At 33.1% G+C, this 14,672-nt stretch overlaps 1 pseudogene; it reads left to right on the plus strand.

Annotated features, from left to right (window-relative positions):
- Positions 1 to 4,867: 4,867 nt before the first annotated feature.
- Positions 4,868 to 13,694, plus strand: LOC130823194 (peroxisomal adenine nucleotide carrier 1-like; annotated as a pseudogene).
- Positions 13,695 to 14,672: the final 978 nt, after the last annotated feature.

The following is a 14,672-nucleotide window of genomic DNA, read 5'->3' on the forward strand; positions in this document are numbered from 1 at the left end:
TACCCCCATGGTGACCGTAATGATCCAAAACTGTCATGGGAACAATAATTGTAATAATCCAAACCAATACGTTAACCCCTTTGGGTAACAGAATCTAACCAAACGTCAACCCCTTTGGGTGACAAACACATAAATTCTCAATTTCCAATTAATTTCTTTCAAATTATTTGAAGTGTCTAATCCTTATGTGATTTACAATGCCTTGATTAGAAATAAAACAACACTACTTGCACAACCACATAAACAGTATGGTCTAAGCGTGTACCTTTAAGCGCTGCAAACAACAATGCTCAAGCACAACTGAAATTTCGCCCTCTTATAAATTGAGGTCCTAAATAACACACACACAAAACGATCACGTATTAGGACGTGTTTACACATTTAATCCACTCCATATGCCAAAATAACACTAAGACTAGATAATTTTTAATTGTTTACATCCAATTCCCAAAGGTTCCAAATTTCACATTCTGACCAGAAACTTTAAGGGCCATTTCGGACATATTAGAAAATTCAAATGAAAAATCCGACTTCGCCATTGCGTTCGGAACGCGTCAATTACCTTGGGTACCAATTTTCGTAATTTCTAACCTTCATTTACTATTTTTAATTATTTTAAGCGTTTAACGAGTTTTTAACGCAACGGTGCTCAAAACAACGGAAAACAACTAACGTTTCCGAGTCGGCACCTTTAACGAGGCAGATCAGCCGCTGCCCGAATACATATACATATATATTTTTTTAAAATCCTCATTATTATTATTATTTTATATATACATTATCAACCCCCTTTTCTTTTAAAACTCATGACCAAAATAATTCTAACAAGAACACATCCACAAAATCCTTCAAGAGACTTGAAATTTCATAAATTATGATAACTAAATTAAATAACTTAATTCTCTTAGCAAATTAAATTTTGTAGAGAATTATAAAACCAAATCACCCTTTAAAAAAATATCAAGACACATATATATATAAATATAACACAATCCTTCTAACAAATCAAATTTTGCTAAAGGATTATTAAACCCTTGGATGACTACATAACCTAATCCATACCAACTTAATTTCTACTAACAAATTGAAATTTAGTTAGAGAAATTTAAACCATAAAAGAAATTTATTTGAATATAACAAAACTCAATTCTTATAACAAATTTAAACTTTGCTACAGAATATAAATCAAGAACATAACTTAATCCTTTTAACAAAATTAAGGTTTATTAAAGGATTGTTAAAGAAAATTACATAAAAAAAATATATACTCAATCCTCCTCAAAGTCATAGGATATCATCATACATAAAAATATAATTCATCTTAGAAAACCTTGTATATAAAATCTATAACTAGCAATTTCAATTAAACTTACCCCTTTAATCAAAAGATTGAATGGAAGAACAAGAGAACAATTTTTTTTTTCGCTTTGAAATGTCGAACCAAAGAGGCAAAGGTTCAATTGGAAGCTTAGAAGAGTGAAGAATTCAAATGGTGTTCAAAAGGATTAATAGGCAATTAAGGAGTAAGCTTAATGTGTCATAATACCCACTTATGAGAGGAGTTACAAGACTCCTCCCGTTACACTACCTAACCGGCCACCCTTCCTTTTCCCTATTTTTTTTGTTAATTAATTAATTAATTAAGTGATTGTTTTATTTTTTTATTTTATTTTTTTGAAAACAGAAAAGAAACGCTACATGACAACAGCGTACGCGATAAAACGCGTTACCGTTAAAATTTTAACTTACTTTATTTCTTATAATTAACTATGTATAATAGTATAATTCAATATTACTTATTTATTTTATTTTATTATACTCTATTTTATTATATTTTATTTATTTTCAATCCCGATAAATTACGGGGTGTTACAATATTAGGTTTTTGTTGTGGAACTTTGGTGAGATAATGATCACAAATGAGTGAAAAAAGTGTTGACCTTCATATCAAAGGATGAGTCTTTGAGTGAGTTGATTGATAGGAAAGGAAATGAGCAAAAAGATGTTTAAGCTATAGTAGTGGATTTAGAGTTTTGACAATGGAGGTTGTAATTGTGGGTTGATAATGGTCGTTTTGTTCTTAATGGTTATAAATTGAAGTGATATAATTTCTGTGTCTATTAACCTAATTAAAATTGCTGCGATTTTTTTTCTCTCACTTAAATTTTAGAGATTGATTTCACCATTGTTTATATGAGTTTTGTTGTTTTTTGTAATAGAGAAAATAGAGGAAGAATGTATAATTTTACTGAAAAGGGAAGAAAGCCGAGTACATAACAAAGCTGAACAATAACAAATTAGAGACATGTGTCATGGTCTTACATGGTATTGGATACTCTTGGAATATTATAAACTACTCCAAACAGATTTCTTACTTGGTTCACTGTTTAAAACAGCGAACAATCCATTTATCTTTTTGACCAAAATCCTTGTGCGCTCTTACTAACAACGAACAAACACTTGATTATTTTTAACCTACTCAATTGTTTGTTGTTATTAACAGCGAACAAACTCCAAACCTAGCATTGGAGCAACAAGTGCTTATTTTTGGAACAAAGTTTCCTCGAACCTTTTTTTTAATTTTTTTTGTCAATAAAGCTTATATTTTTCAAATTTTCGACTAGAAAGGAGTACAAAACTTGCTAAGAGTGGGGTAGAAGTGCACATTGGAGATTAAGCAAAATTTGATGTTATGACAATTGGGACTATTAGTTCATCTTTGACTTCTAGTTTGATATTAGAGCTTAATAAATGTTATCATGTTCCCATTATTGATAAAACGTTATTTTATTTCTATGTTGGATGATGAAGGATATTTTATAAACATATTTTAGTTGGTCATCATGAAATTTTCTAAAACCCTTTTATGCAAAAGAAATTTATAAAAACAAATTATTCTCTACGAGTATTATATCAAGTAAGGGTCATCTTCACAAGGTCTGTTAGATTTGAGCTGGTGTAATGCTGTAAGGTAAAAAGGATTAAGAAAGAGAGGCAAACAGATAAGTAAGGGTAAGGGCAAGCAAGCACAAAAAAAAAAAGAACCACTAAGATAAGCAAGCAAGAATAAAAAGATTAGGATTTGAGCCTTAGGTTCTCTTAACATAATCAAAGGGCTAGTAATAAGGCATCATGTAAACATTGTGAAAGGAAAAGTCAATTTAAGGATACATGATAGATCCTAATAACTCAAACTAGGTTTGACTCCATGGCGAAAAGTTCTTTGGTCGGTAGAATCGACTTTATAGTTATCAAATGTTTTTTGGTCGATAAAACGATTACGTAGCTACCACCATTAGCTTGCCAACAATAATTAAATCTACCTATGCATTTGGTCGGTATGAGGTTTGATAAATTAGGCTGGACTTATTATGAATACCAACATATTAACGAGGAGACACGAGGTGCACACACTTTATAAGCCAAGGAGATACTTACCATCCCAAAACCATATGGCTATGGGAAAAAGGTCTCCAATAACTTATAAAGCGTGGACACCATTTTCAATTTGTCGATGTGAGATAACCCATCCCAACACCCCCCTCACATTTGAACCCCTGTCTAGTTCGCATGTAAAAGTAATCAGTTAAGGTAGGAACACCATTTTTTTCGGACCTGCCATTTTAAAATTTTGATCGAACTATCAACTCTGATACCATGAAAAATAGAACTCAAGAGAGATTTCTGATTTTTAGAATTATATTCACATTACTAAGAAAAGAAATAATAAGCTCTGATTATACAAAAAATAACTTAAAGAAAAAACTAGCTTTCCTAAAAATAACCTAATCCTAAAAATACCCTAATAATCTTCCTTAATAATAGGAAGTTATTAGTAAAAAACTCTAAATATTAACTGTTATTTTCTACAAGGTTGGTTTATTATCTAACCCTATCATAAATCGATTTCAATCTTGGTTGGGAACTCATTGTTTCTATAGTGATTGAAAAAAGAGAAGTGATATATAACCAGAATGCAAATGATTTTTTTGTCAAGTGTAATAATTAAATATAAACAACACGAGATATATCGATTATTTTAGGTGAATATAACGTTTTACTGGAAATCAACTTTGATCTATAAACTAATAAGATTATTTTACCATCAATTATAATAGAGAGGTTACACATATAAGTATTGATCAGACAAAATTATGCCAAATAATATAAGATGCTCATTGGTATTATGGTGTGAGTTTTGTTGCATAGATTTGAGTATAGTATGAATGATAAATATGGTAAATAATACAGAAAGAAAGGAGATGAGAGAATTTTGAAGGGAGAGGGGTAAACAAAAAATTTTATAATAAAGGAAAAATTAACATTAACGCTCGTTGTTGCAAATAATCTCATCATTAGATTATTTTTTAATAATTTAATTTTTACCTTTAGTTCGATGTGAATAATCCAATATTTGACTTAATTTGCTACCAATATACCTTATTATTACACATTACTAATAATATAGTATGTTGTGGGCAAATGTATGAAAAATATTAGATTATTAGACAATAATCCAAAGTAGGATTATGATAAAAAAAAAAATGGCTATATAATAATTAACAAATAAAGACAAAAAAGAAGTGAAATAGTTTTTATTATATGTAAAGGTGTTCAAATAGACTCGATGATCTGGTATTCCCCCGACTTTATAATCGAACGTCACAATTATGTCAAAACCAAACATGAACACAAGATTCAATTTTGAACCAACCCGAAATATCTGACCCAAAATCGACCCGATAATCCGAATGAACACTTCTAAAATAGACTGACTTGATGAAATCGAATCCAAGTGGTATTTGCTCTTCAACGAGTACACAATGCAATCCTCAAGAAGTATGTTTGTAAGATTTGGCTTCGTTAGGGCATTATTTTGGCGTAAAATGGAAAGAAAGAAGTTTAGAATCCAAACCTCAGATTATTGAATGACTATTGAGAAGACCATGAGCCAGATAGGAGTCGTTGGTGGTGATTGAAGAACATCTAAAATCTGGAAAAACAATTCCAAATCTGAAAACGATGCGAAAATGACAGCAAAACCATGTGGGTACTGGGTGGGTCACTCTAATACTATTGCCTCTACTCCTTTGTCCTTCTTAATCAATTCCCTTCATTTTCTTCCATTCTCCATCGAACCCAAATCACAAATCACAAATCACATCTGCCCTCCAACTTTCTCTGTTTTTTGTGAATGTTCTTTCTTGATTAATGTAATTTTCATAAACTAACATTTGGGTTCTTTTTGTTTTATGTGTATCTCTAGATGGCTTTAAATTTCGCATCATTAATTGAGGCAACATCTGGAGCCATTGGTGCTTTGGTTAGCACCACTGTGTTGTACCCTTTAGACATTTGTAAAACCAAGTATCAAGCTGAAGCTCGTTCTCGTCATCAACAAAGATACAGGTTTCCATTTTTCTTATCTTTTCTGGGTTTTCAGTTTCATGCTAGTTCTTTGCCGAATTCCTGTTGGTTTTGATTTTGTGCCCAATTGAATTCATTGCTTCTGTTGCTCTGTGGTGTTGTTTGATTTGGGTCTGATCTTTCAAAATTTGTTCTATGTTTGATAGAATGAACAAGAAGGTCATGCATGAATTGTTCCAACATTTTTTTTGCTGATTTCAATTTTGGGGGTTTTGAAGTAGGATCAGTTACTGCATATCTGAGAATCAGAGATCTATTTTCCCTCCATCACACGAAAGTTACCCCACTTTTTTTTTTTAATCTATACCACCCAATTTATTCAATTTCATATCACAATAACTCAAGCTAAAGATGGGAGGATGAGGTGTACGAAAAGTCCCTCTAATCCATGGTGTAAAATCAAGGCTGCACTGCATTGCGTCGGCCGCGTTGTTGAGGTTTTTAAAAAAATAGGAGATATTTCTCGTGTTGTGAAGGCGTAAAAATCACATTTTGAGCCGTATCAAGGGGATATTTTATGTTTTCGACCAATATTTAGGCATTACGATAACCACGTCACTCCCGTTACTGCATCATCATTGTGTTACAACGATTGTGACCATTATCCCATTTTTACACTATGCTCCGAGCCTCCCATGACTATGTGAGACAAATGAACATTAGAAAAGTTTTTGGAGCCTTCTCTCCAGCAGTTAGCATATCCTCTCTGTTAAGATATAGATGAGTAATGACTAGCAATGCATAAAGGCGTAGTGAAATAACAAAACTTTAAGGGAAAAGGACATATTGCGCTCTTGGGAAACACAACTAATGAGTAAAAAAAATACTCTGGGAGTTAAGCTTCCGCTACTACAAAATGTAGATCGAAACAATAAAAAGATTTGTGGTAGCCTGGAACTGTCATTTGTCAAGAATTAAATTCCCTATTTTCAAATGAATTCTATGTTGTCAAACACTACTTTAAGTAATTATCACTTATGTACGCACTATCATCCTTGTGATAACAAAGAGATTATTTCTTAATAATTCTTGGTAGTAAACGCCATATGGAACTTCACATAAATTAAAAGTGGACATGAATTATTGAGCTATTTACCATAGATTTGTCCATCATAACCCTTTCCACTACCCACCTTTTTTCTCTCTGTTTCACTTTCATATTTTCTGTCTTTCTTTACACCCTCTTCGTCCTCTCTCTCCATAATGGAGAACCCACCATTGATGAATAAGAACTTCCAATTACAAACTCTTACCCAACCCAAATCTCTTTCTCCTTCATTCTCCTCTTTCTTTCAGGGTTTCCATTCTTTCCCATTTATATACTTTTCTCATTGTCATCTTGGCAAACCATTGATGAAATGCAAATTCCTTACCTCCAATTCACTCTTTTTATAGTTGTATGGTGATTTGCTCCCATCAACGCAAGTGAACATGTCATAGGTGAATTTTGTAGTTGTGGAGATTTTAGACATTGGTTTATCAAGTTGTGAAAACTTTGTGAATATCACATTACTCTACGCCATAGTGCAAAAATAAGGTAACGGTTGTAGTCACGGTTACGGGTAGGAATGTAGGATGATGCGGTATTGGGAGTAACTATTGGCCGAAAGTGTGAGATATCCCTTGAAACAATACAAAACACGTTTTTTACACCTTTACCACGCGGGCAACTTTGATTCTTTTTAATTTGAAACCCTTTACGAAGCGCTCTATGCTATGCAATGTGATCTTATTTTGAACTATGCTCTACGCATGCCTTCTTATCTGCATACGTATCCTCTTCCACGACTTTTGAATTGTTGTAGAACTTTACCGGTCCAATGTTGTGCAAAGGGTGACAGTGTCCATAAAATGTCAATTCACCATATTATGGAAAATTTGGACCGGATTTCTAATGGACCTAGGATATTTGGTTAAAGAGTTGATGTTTTTTTAAGTCATAGTTGACATTCTTCTTTTTCCTGTCAGTTTTACAAAATGAGTTGCTTGATTTCTTTTGAAATACTCAAGATTTGAAGTAATGACATGGATGTCAAATTTTTAGATTATAGAGGAATGATGGGATTTGGAGAGAATGAAGAGTTAGGATAGATTGCGGTTAGAGAGAGGAAGAAGGAGCTTGATGAGATAGGGGTGTGTGGAAAGAGGAGTGAATCAGAAGGAAAGAAAGAGGAAATGAGGTTGTGACTCATGCAAGGGAGAGAAGGGAAAGTGGTGGTTAAAGCTCTGGTGCCTCTCCCCTTCTCAAACCCAAAAAAATTTCTCTATCCAATGTTTTTAAATTAAAACCCATCAACGTGTTCCTCATGTTTTCTTGTGAATGTTGTTGGTCATGTCATATATGCTATGTTTCAATGTACTACCAAGAAAAAAAAACATTTCTTTCATCCAAATTCAACAATATGACTGCAAAATCTCTTTGCCAATGACGTTTGGACATTTCATCATCCACAAAGGTTGCAAGCTCTACCTACTTCCAGATATGGTGCTTTTTTTTTACAAGACCTGCTTGCAAAACCAGACTCCCAACCTGACTTTGTAGAGAAACATCCTCAAATTTGTAGATGTGCAAAATCAACTATAGAAAAGAATCTGGCATTATAAATTTTTACTTCGAGCTGTTAGAAAGACCATACTATAAACTGACTGGAAATGAACGAATTCAGACACCATTTGAAACTATTTTTGCACAATGAACAGAATTTCAGAAAGTTGTTAACTTGTGCCTGTATCATTCTCAGGTAAATTGTCATTGAGTTTGCACTACATGTGTTTTCTCCCCTTCTTTTGTGTGATTTTTTGCTAAAAGTAACTCATGTCATTCGAGTTTTGTCGTTTAATATGCCTTCTACCACCAAATAGATGCAACTTTTGACCAATAAAGTTCTCATATATAAAGTCGAATGTAGCATCAATTTGATGACAAGACATACATGTTATCACGCTTTCATCTCCAAATCTCTCAAGCACGCACTATAGTATAATGGTATATATACTTTTGCACGAGTTCACCCTTCACTAGAGTATTATTGTTGTTGATTGCTTCTTTAGCATTTTCCATTATGGTAGCTTGATCAGGTTCCATATCATTTAGACGATAATTTATGACTTATGTCTTTGAATTAAATGTTGGAAGATTTTTTGTACTAAAGTCATGGGGACATTCCATGTCGGTGTAACAGATCAGTCGGACCCGTAACCGAAACTTGATAGTTTGGACAATATGAGTCTGCCCAATGACTCCCAAAAGATACTTCCTTATATTTATTATTTCCAAAGCTAATTATTATTACAAAGGGTGGCCCTTTATATAGCCTAAGCCCCAAGAGACAACTACAAAGAATAACAACTAATCTAATCGACACAATACAAAGACTAATAATAGTGAAAAGACAATAATGCCCTTGGACCCTTTGACCTAAGTTATCATAGTTGGATATCACTAATGAATGTCTAATTACTTAAGTATTTCTATAAAAGAAGAGCATGATGAGCTATAAGTTGATTTAGGTCTATGCTTTTTTTGGTGCCATATTTCCTTTTTTTTTATTTATATTAGTTACTTAAAAGTTTTGCTTTGTTGTACCACAGGAACCTTTCAGATTTTTATGGGAAGCCATACAATATGGTCAAGTTCTTTCCCTATATCAGGGTTTAGGGACAAAGAACTTGCAATCTGTTATACAACAGTTTGTTTATTTTTATGGATACAGCTTTCTAAAGAGGCTTTACCTGAAGAGAAGTAATTCTAAGTCTATGGGCACAGTGGCAAACTTGATTGTTGCTGCTGCTGCAGGGGCTTGCACCAGTATTATTACTCAGGTATTTCTCATATTTCTAGTTGATGAATAACCGTTATCATGTGCTACGTTATTTTAATTTTCTTGAGTTTCGTATGCATTCATGACATGTTGATCTAGAAGGCCTCTCGGGCCTTTTTTTTTTTCCCAGGGGGTCTATGATGTCAAAAATCTACTGAATTTTAGTTTGTTGCATAATTATCTAATGTTTATACTACATATCTAACCTTAGTCTAGAAGCTTCTATATATAAGTTACACCTTTTAATTAAAAAGAATTTGAATTCAAATGGAGAATAAGGCTTTGTTAAATACTTAGTTTTAAAAGGCGCAAAGCACACCGAGAAATAGAGGTCTGAGAGCCTAGAGGCTAAGCGCAAGGTGAAAACTCAAGCTTTTCGTAGGCAAGGATCACTTATTTGCTTAAATGCTTATAAAAAAGTATATTTGATATATTGCTTAAAGATTCGAAATTTTTTTCCATTGCACTATGCCACTAATATAGTGCAAAATGGTACTAGAGGGTACCTAAAACCCCATTTTAAAGCATTTTGCCTAATTGTTCTGTGTTTTATTGTGCCCTTTTGTGGGTTCCACATCGTTTTTCTCTTGTGTTCTTTGATAACAATGTGATAAAAAACTAAGTGGTTTGATTCTCAACACCCACACGAATGATTGATTCCCTATTCCCCTTACTTGTATGGATTTTCTAGCCTATTCTCAACTAAAAAAAACAATGTGATAAAACTAGAACTCTAGAAGAATTTAAAAAAAAAGAGATAGAATTTATGAAATAAACTAGCTGAAAGCTGGAAAAACAAGAACAGGAAAATTGACAGAAGAAAAAACCAGAAGAAAGAAAACACTCAAAGTTTAAGTTGACAAAGGAAGAAAAGACAAGGTAATGAAGAATCTAGAAGGAAATAAAAAAAATGAAAAATCTTTTGCAAGACATTCTTGATATGGTTTACTCCTTGGCAAGTCTCTATTGCAATTGTGCGTTTGCAACTTGATCTAACAACTACATTCCTAATGTGATAATTGAAGTATAAAGTTGAGTAAAAATCGGATGATTTTTTAGTCATGTAGTTATTGAAACCACTATCAATTAACTATTTATTTGTTAATTCTTGGCCATCTTCATGCACACCAACCTACTTCTTCTGAAACTTGTGCTTGTGCTTGTGCTTGTTCTTGATTCCGCTTCCTTTTGCAAACTTTCTTTGTATGACCAAACCACTTGCAATGGTTGCATTGAGGCATACCTATTCCTCTACAATCACTTTCTAGGTGATTAGTTCTCTTACAAATTCCAAATGGAGGAAACTTACCTTTCTTTTCCAATTGCATTTCCTCCTTTTGCAGAATTACACTTGAAAATGTTTTTGACTTCTTGCTTCTCGTCATCTTGCTTTTATGACTGATCTAAAATGATCCTTCTAGACTATAGTGCAAAAATACGGTCGCAGTAACAGGCGCGAAACAAATTTCACGACCAATATGGATGATTTGATTTCGCAATCAATTCGGCCAATATTTCAGCCGCTGTAAACTCAAAAACCTTTACGATACGGTCGCGATATGGTGATGCGGCCTTGTTTTTGCACTATTTGAATCCAGACTTGTGTTTGTTCTTTCGTTCAATCTTTCTTGTCATTCTTGCTTTTGTGGCCAAACCACCTTTGTGCTTTCAATCACACCAGTGCTCTATCATTTACTTCTGCGACGAGATTCAAGATTTTGTTGACAACATCTACTTCTTTATTTTAATCTCTTTACATCTTCATTTGATTAATTAAATTTGTGTCTTGTGTAATAATTGTTGATGTTTTCCTTAGACTCTTACTTAGATTTTCATAATTTCGTCTCACGTTGTAAGTATGATGGTTTTGATTTTCCCACTTCCTTGAAACTCTCTTTGCAAAGTACCTCATGCTTCTTTTGATGAAATTGCAATAATCATTCTCAGAAAAATGGTATTTGTCACAGATGATCTCCTCAGATGGAGCTGCACTTCTTGACGGTGTTAGCAACCTGAGAAAATGTTGCTTTGGCTTTCGAAGCGTTTTCTACTACTTCCCATAAATCTTTGTCTCTTAAGCTAATCTTTAATTAGCATCCAAAAATCACAATTTTCTCCATCAAATATGTGAATTATTTCTGGTTGAAGGTCCTTATTTGTAGAAGATGCATAAGCCATGTGTTTGGGGTTTTTGTATTTGGGTATTTTTTGCAGATATATGTGGAATTTATGCCTTGAACTTATGACTCTTGATACTAATTGTTGGAAGGGGAAGTAGGAAAAATTTGTGAGATGCTAGGAGAGATAAAGTAAGAGAACTTAATATTTTGCTTGTATATCTCTTTATTGATGTGGTATTACTCTCTTACAAATGATGAGTACAACCTTTGGTTTTTCACCTAATCATAACTCGTAACTATTCATACTTTCCAACTAAACTAGACTTAATACATGAACCTATTAGTTAAGCATACTAAAAGTTTTCTACCTTACAATGGTCTCATCAACTACGATGGGATTGTTTAGAATTAATTTTTCCATACCTAAAAAGTTTAGGTGAAGGTTTTTGTTGGATATGGCGATATAGCAAGGGTATGTTCTTGTCAGAGGGAAAACTGAAATTTGATTATACTTAACTGTCACATCTAAGTATTCCAAAGTAAATGAAGCATTTTTTTCCTCTCTCCTTTACTTGTATTGCATCGAACCTTTGGCTGATTGCTTTATTTCTGCTTTGAGTTTACAGCCTTTAGATACAGCATCATCCAAAATGCAAACGAGCGAGTTTGGTAAGTCTAAAGGGCTCTGGAAGACCCTCACTGAAGGCAAATGGAGTGATTCCTTTGATGGACTTGGCATCTCTCTTCTGTTGACCGCAAATCCGTCTATCCAGGTATGTGATTTCAACTCCTGTACCCTTGTCTGGTAAATTTCATGTTATAGATCTTTCTAGCGAACAGCTAAAAAAACTGACTTTGTTTTGTCTTGCTAGTACACAATTTTTGATCAACTCAAAAACAGACTCCTAAAAACCAATAGCAGAAAGTCGGACTCATCCCCACAAGCTCTATCTGCTTCTGCTGCATTTTTACTGGGAGCTCTCTCCAAGACTATTGCCACCTGCTTGACATATCCAGCAATTAGGTACGTGGTTCTTTTGTTCCTCAAAAACAGACACCTGAAAAAACATGTTGAATTGTCGTCCTCAAACTCGTGTAGTTGTGTCAAGGTGAGCCTTTGACAACTTCCCACCGCTACTTTTATGATTCTGCGAATTTCCTTAAAAAAAATACCCATGTTGAAATGTCAAGGTGCCAATAGGCAGACACAAGTACGTGTGTAATAGAATCCGAGTAATATAGGTCATGAACAAAATACCTATAATAATACAGTCTTTCATTAATTTCCCTACAGGCTACAATATACCAATTTTTGATTAACCATGAATAATACTATCTTAGGGGTTTTTTTTTCTAGAATAATACCAACTTTAGTTTATCAACTAATTTCCTATTTTTTTTGTCATATAATCTTCTATAGTTTGATTTTTAGCATGTTAGGGATATTCTAGGGAAATACCCCTAAGTTAGTATTATTCATGGTTAATCAAAAATTGGTATTATTGTAGGAAAATAAGCAAAAGGTTGTATTATTCCTGATAATTTTCCTTAAATCAAATGGTTTAAGTTTTGTGCAGGTGTAAAGTTGTGATTCAGGCAGCAGAGACAGAAGAAGAGAAGCTGCCAGAAACACAAAAGAAAGCTCGTAAAACAATCTCGAAAGTATTCTACAACATTTGGAAATATGAAGGAATATCGGGATATTATAAAGGTTTACAGGCGCAGATTTTGAAGACTGTTTTGAGCTCTGCCTTACTTCTGATGATAAAAGAGAAGATTACAAAGAGTACTTGGGTTATAATGCTTGCTCTTAGAAGATACTTCTCCAAAACTAGTCCAAGATTGAAAAGCTCATAATTCTATCGCTCAATCATCGAAGTTTTTATCCGCTGGGATTATCGTGTAAAGAAAGATTATATTAGGTTTGCTATGCTCTGAAGAATTTTGTCAATAATGCAAAAAGAGCTTGCTTAAAGTAGGAGAGATTATCCTACTGGTCTTAGATTACATGAAGGGATTGATTGTTTGTTTTTCCTATACCTATAAATGAAATTGTATTTCTAGTTGTCATTTTTTTCCTTTGTATTTTATGGTAATGTCAAAATCAGTATGTATGCTTAAGAACAAGTGTTCATTCGGGTCATGGGTTGATTTCGGGTCATGGGTTTTGAGTTGGTTTAATATAGAGTCTTGTGTCCGCATTAATTTATGTAAATTTAATTGCATTTTAAAGTCGGATTAAGTCGAATTCGATTACAAAGTCGGGTAAATATTGGATCGTTGAATCTATTTTGAATAAACACGATAAATGAGCAATTGTCTTAAGTAATTACTGCTTTTCATAAAAGATCCTTTGTTAGATTTATTAACAATGTTATTTGCAACTGTCAAAACATTTATAATATCAACCAGGGGTGGATCTATGTATAGGCCTCCCCGGGCACATGCCCTATGCGAATTTTTTTAAAAAAATTTTTTAAAAAATAAAATTTCTGAATTTTGGGAATTAGGGGTCAGTTTTCTACCGCACCGCCTCATGCCCTCACCCCGCGGAGCCACCTCAGACGCTCACGGATGCTGTCTGCCTGCCGCTGCTGCTCGTTGCCTGCTGTGGGCTGTGGCTGCTCACAGCCTCTCTTCACAAAAACCCTAAAAAATCAAAATTTTGATTTTTTTTTTTTAGGTATTTTCACTCTTTATCTTAATCTTTATCTTGTAATCTTTAATTTTAATCTTAATCTTTATTCTTAATCTTGATTCTTGAATTTGTTAGAATGTTGTTTCTTGATTTTTTTTGTTTATGTTCTTTGAATAATTGAATATTTGTTAATGTTAATTTGTTTGTTTATCTTGAATAGTTAAATTTAAATCAAAATTTAAGAAACTAAATAATGAGAAAACCCAATTAATTCTACAATATTATTGAATTTTAGGAAGAAGCTGAGAGAAATAACTTCAAGAACAACAAATTTCTGAAATTATAATCACACAAAAGAATTTTTTTGTAGGATAAAGAACAAAATTTGTATTGAATAGAAAACATGAATGTTATAGAAGAAAACAGAGTTAATCTATAAAAAGGGGAGGGAAGAAGCACAGAGACTGTTGAAACAAACAAACATGATGAAAAACTACTTTTGTTTCATCAAATGGAATTTAAATACCACCAAACAAGAAAAGAATCTAAATTAAGTTATAAAAAATCTTAAACAAGAAATCAATTTTAGCTTCAGAATCTCTCGAATACCCATGAATTCTCATTTCGAACTTGTTTCTCTTCTTCAGGTGTAAAATCATTCTTGAT

The sequence above is a fragment of the Amaranthus tricolor genome, chromosome 1 (assembly GCF_026212465.1).
Source record: "Amaranthus tricolor cultivar Red isolate AtriRed21 chromosome 1, ASM2621246v1, whole genome shotgun sequence".
NCBI lineage: Eukaryota > Viridiplantae > Streptophyta > Magnoliopsida > Caryophyllales > Amaranthaceae > Amaranthus > Amaranthus tricolor.